The following is a 5,694-nucleotide window of genomic DNA, read 5'->3' on the forward strand; positions in this document are numbered from 1 at the left end:
AGAAACTGAAAGACCCCGACGCCTATATCCATCTCAGTGTTCACTTCCAACAGCAATGGTTGGGGGTAAACCCAACACCACTAGGCAACATAGAACATGACACCATTCCAATAGAGGTGGATAACAAAGAGTATCACCCTAGCCGCAGGCACCATTACTGGAATGGCGGTTGATGACAGACATTTTTCCATAGATTTAGGTAATGACCTGTTAGGACCAATCCCCAAGGACTGTTTTGACAGTGATAGTGATGATGACGCAACTCCAGACAGGATCTTCACCCGTCATGGGGGGAAATTTCCTGGTGTACACTTCCTGCCCTTATGGTAAGGAAGATGTGATCTGTGACTTCAGGAGGGATGAGGTGATTTTCCAGGTCCGCGAGGACTGCCTTTCCCACCTGGAGCCACCAGACCAAATCAGCACTTTGACCAGGTACTTCTCCACCCAGCTCCAGGAGGCCGCTGAGATAGCAAAACCGGAGGTCTTTCCAGGATTCAGGCAGATGGTTGAAGAGAGAGTCAACCTAGCTGATGCCAGTGAGACTCTGGAGGAAAAGCAACAATTGAAACAAGTTTTCTTAGATTTTCAAGATCTCTTTGCGGAGGAATCATATGACTGTGGTCGCACCGACATCCACACAACAACAATTCCCACAGACCCTGGCATGACTCCAGTGTTTGTGAAGCAATATCGCTTGCCTCTCGCATCAATGGAGTCCCTTACTGAAATAATTACGAACCTTGAGTCCCGTGGGATAATTCATCCAGTCCACAGCACCTTCAATAATCCGGTGCTGGGGATTTTGAAACCAAACGTCCAGTGGAGACTCTTTGCTGACCTAAGGGAGCTCAACAAATGTGTCCATACTTCCCGATGGCCTCTTCCCTACATTGACCAAGGGCTGGCCCAGATCCACGGGTCACAGGTATTCACTGCAATAGACCTGACCAATGGGTACTGGACTGTACCTGTCAGTAGGGAGGACCAATACAAGCTGGCCTTCACCCTCGGGGCAGCAGTACACTTGGACCCGGACTCCCTTCGGATACATCAACTCCAGCAATGAATTTCATATTTTTTGCATAAGGCCAGATGATGTCCTTATCAAAAGCTCAACTGTGGAGGAACACATAGTGGAGATCCGTTTTGTTCTGACACAGTTGAGGGCTGCCGGAGAAAAACTCTCCTTTCAAAAGGCACAGTGGTGAGAACCCGTGTCAATTTCTTGGGGCATGAGATTACTCCTCAGGGTCCCTGTCCCCAGGAATAGAAAGTGGAAGCACTCCAGAAATTAAAAGACCCCACAACTCTGCGGGAACTAAGGAGCCTCCTTGGACTGACTAATTACAGCAGAAAGTTAATTGAGGACTATGCAGAGATCACAAGACCCATGATCCATCTTTTGAAGAGGGGGGTAAAGTTGGAGTGGGGTCCAGAACAAGCAGAGGCAGTAAGACAACTCAAAAGAAGCCTCTCACAAGCGCCTTGCCTAGCCCACCCTGTCAAAAACTAGGAGTTCTTCTTGGAGACTGGGTTCTCAAATACATGCTTGATTGCAGTATTATATCAAAAGCATGACAAGGTCAATAAAGTAATCTCCTATGCGAGTAAAATTTAATCCTCTGTGGAGGAAAAATTCAACGATTGTGAGAAGGCACTCCTGGAAACGATGTGGGCAATAAAGATTTACCTCCCGTTTATCCAGGGGGAACACATCATAGTGGAGACTCCACACCAGCCTCTGCAATATCTCCAAAGTGACTGAATCCGGGCAGGAAATGTGAGTAATTCCCGAATTACTTCCTGGATTCTGTCAATGCAAGGCTTTCCTGCGGACGTCAGATATGGCCAAAACAAGAAGTGTCCCTTTGCGCAAGGTCTGGCTCACTTGCATGATTGTGCCAGAGAAAACTGTATTGAGGACGAAAGTCTTAAATTCAAGGACAACATGGAGGCATACCTTAATTCCCCACACAAAGTCTTTGAAGAAGACAATTGTGAGGGAATGCCCACTGTCTATGTGGATGGATGCTCCTACCATGTTGACAACAACGGGGAAAAATAACTTGTGGCCGGCGTAGGGAATGTATGGGTGAATGATGCCCCAGAGCCCTCCGCTGGGTACAAAATCGGTCCCCGAAGTAGTCAAGTGGCAGAGCTGATGGCTGTGCATCAAGCCATCCTCACTGCTGTCCAACACCAACTCGAACTGGTCATAATCACAGATTCGGATTATGTACAGAACGGGTTCGTGGAGCCCCTGGTTAACTGGAAAACCAGAGGCATGCTATGTGCTAATAACAAACCATTGAAACATGGAAAATTAATTCAAAATATTGATGATCTGGAATTGGATAACCATCTGCTGGAATTGGATAACCATCTGCTGGAAAAAGGTCAAGGGTCAGTCTAAAGTAGAGGGACCAGACAATACTGGAAATGACCTAGCTGATCAGCTGGGCACAATTGGAGCCATCCAAGGGGATCTTCTTGAGATTGAGTACCTGTTGGGGGAAATCCAGGTCACTGCTATCACTAGGACCCAGACAAATGCTCACAATGAACTCTCAACTGCACAATGGAGTAAGGAGACCCCAGATGCTGATTGATTACGGCTCAAAAAGGGGATCCAATAATTGGTAAGTTTTATCAACACATTAAGGACCCTGAGAACTTTTCCTGATGGATACCGATTACATAGGAAAAGAGGACCTCAGAGTGTTGATGAAATGTCTAAAAATGTTCAGAATCTAAGACGGTTTGTTGGTAAGGTGATCCATAGCTGGCCATGACCAGTGGGTTGTCCCTACCTCATCCCGAAGCCTGATGCTAAGTCACGCCCATGATGCAGCCACAGTTGGTCATAGGGGGTTTCATACCACACTTGAAATCTTAAGAGAGGTTGCATACTGGCCACACATGGGGCAGGACCTCGACCAATACTTGAAGGGGTATCTTGTGTGTGCACAATTTCAGCCAACATCCCTCATGTACCGCGTGCCTCTCCAAAAGAGGGGGATGACACTGCCTTGGTCAGATTTACAAGTCGATTTTATCGGGCCCGTGATTCGCTCCTCTAGGGGGAACAAGTACATGTTGACCGTGACATGCTTGTTCACTAAATGGGTGGAATGTCTCCCGGCCCCAAACTGCAAGGCAGAAACAGCAGCTGCCCTGATGATCAACCACATCTTCTCACGTTTTGGACTACCCCAAAGGATCTAGTCAGACTGAGGAAGCCACTTCACTAGCGAAGTGATGACAAAGATGTGGGAGATACTTGGGGTCAAAAGGAAACTACACATTGCCTACCGGATAGCCTCTAGTGGTGCAGTGGAGAGCTACAGCAAGACAATTGTGAGCATATTAAAAACGTTTGTGGCAGATTCTGGGCCAAGTTGGGACATCTGACTACCTCTTGTCCTGATGGCCATCAGATCTACCCCTCATCTGCAACAAAAATGTCACGGTTTGAGCTGATGACTGGACGAAGGATGGTGCTTCCCCTGCACCGGCTCTACAGGACTCAAGTGCAGACTTTGATCAATGCCTCCACAACTCATGAGTATCTTGAAAATCTGAGAAAACACCTTCAACATGCGTTTGCCTATGCTCAGCGAAATCTAGAAAGATCTGCAGACAGTATGAAGACCCACTACGACCTAAAGACTACTAGAAAAGAATACCAAGTAGGAGACCAGGTCAACTTATACAATTTCCAAAGGAACCAGGCCAAGCAACTAGAGGAGTCATCTGGAAACCCAGAGGGGGACACTCCAGACCCCTAGAATTCCAACTATAAAACTATTCCATCTGTTATAATTAATTATAATTGCAATCAGAAAAGATTGTCCTTATATGTCAAATGTATGTGTCTTCCCCACTACATGAATAGTGGTGGGGAAAATGTCTACAAATATGCTCTGTTTCGTCATCCTAGAATTTGAAACCAGGGATCCTAAGTATCAAGAAGGACCACTCAGGGACCGGAAGGAAAGATCCAAGGGCCCCGGGGTATCGCTCCATACTCTCATTAGGAACCGGCGAGGAGAACCTGTCGATACATCGCTGATGGGAAAAGCAGACAAATTTTCTCATGTGGACCAGAAAGAAAAAATGGAACATCCCAATCTCAACACTTCCCCTTGAGGGGCAGTCAAAAGTCAAATCGCGAGGGGGGGCTTTGTGGGATGTTTTAACACACTGTCCTGCAACATCCCTGTGTGCTGGTTGCACCAGAATCAGCAAAATGGCAGCAAAAGTTCTATGCCTGCCAAACCTATGAAAATTGCACTTTGAAACCAGAAAAGATGTTTGCCAAATCTACTTTGCCTGTTGTCAGTGGTGAAATGGAAACCTCACTGCTGAAACATGTTACTGAGCTTTCCACCAAGTAAAAAGGAAAACTGCATGAAAGACAGTGCTTTAGTGCAAGAAACCCAGAAATTGCTCTTAAACCCCTTTTTTCTTGGTTGCTGATAATACAAAATACCACACCAAAACACCATAAAATATCCAATATCTTTGCTGGGTGTTACCCGTCACTTCATTTAAGGAATCAATATGAGCACACAATGTCAGGAAAAGCACAATCTATCATTAGAATATCTACAGTAAAAATTGTGCTTGCCTATGAAAATCTGTCAAAATATGGGCGCAGTCCCAACGGCCACCTGCATTGACAGCTGTAATTAATTTCATCAGAAGCTTAAACTTGTGCGATGGAAATCAAATGTTTGAATTAAGTGACCTGTCATTAAGGGGAACATAGGTTGTAACTATTTAATCTCCGTGATTTAGTGACTGGAATCAGAGTTCTAGCTGCGTGATTAAAAATTGCAAGTTTTATTTTAAATTTAAAAAATGGTTATAATTTGCCTGTGAATTTAGCTGAACTCAGAGTCACCAAACCAGTTTTCCCCAGTTTTTCTCCAACAAAAGGCATCTCTCCTGCTTCCCACCAAAGGTCAGGAACTCACATTCAGGTGTTGATTAAGAGGGGAGGAGATTTTGGGCTGCTTCTCCTGGGAGAGACAATGAACCTTCCTTGGCTGAAAGGATATGCAGATTGTAAGTGTCAACAGTGGCATCTGCCAGAGGAAGAAGGCGGGATTGCTCTTGAGCTAAAAAAACCTTTGGAGGCGGAGGTAGACATTTTTGTTGATTCTCAATGGACAGAAAGCATATTTTTGGAAAAGTCCGATAAAGGACTGTGTGAATTTGTAAACATGATAAAATTAATAGCATTGTGAATGCAATTTTTTGTGCACATTTTAAAAGGAGCCAGAACTGTGCAATGTTCTGAGATGGCACAGTGAACATTCTGGTTTTGTAGCAATTGTATTCATGTCAGAAGCACAAAATTTCATACGATTATGCCCAGATATCATGGCCACATATGTACAAAATTGTGGACAAATCAGATGTTGTGTCCCGGATAAAAAATGTGAAAAATTGTCAAATCCAGACTCAAGACCTCACAGTTACGGGGCTTGGAAGAATATTTGCTCCACAAAATATGTGATCTATGTATGTCATTGGTATAAAGATTGTACACATGTAAAGATGCATTATATCAAAAATAGATTTTATGTGCAAAAGGCAAAGGGGAGGTTTTCCCTGCCGCATAAACTACATCATCATGATGACACTCTGTTTTCTCCTCCAATCAAGGTAGAGAGCAGACTTTAG

The sequence above is a fragment of the Ambystoma mexicanum genome, chromosome 10 (assembly GCF_040938575.1).
Source record: "Ambystoma mexicanum isolate Mex_15411 chromosome 10, UKY_AmexF1_1, whole genome shotgun sequence".
Lineage (NCBI taxonomy): Eukaryota > Metazoa > Chordata > Amphibia > Caudata > Ambystomatidae > Ambystoma > Ambystoma mexicanum.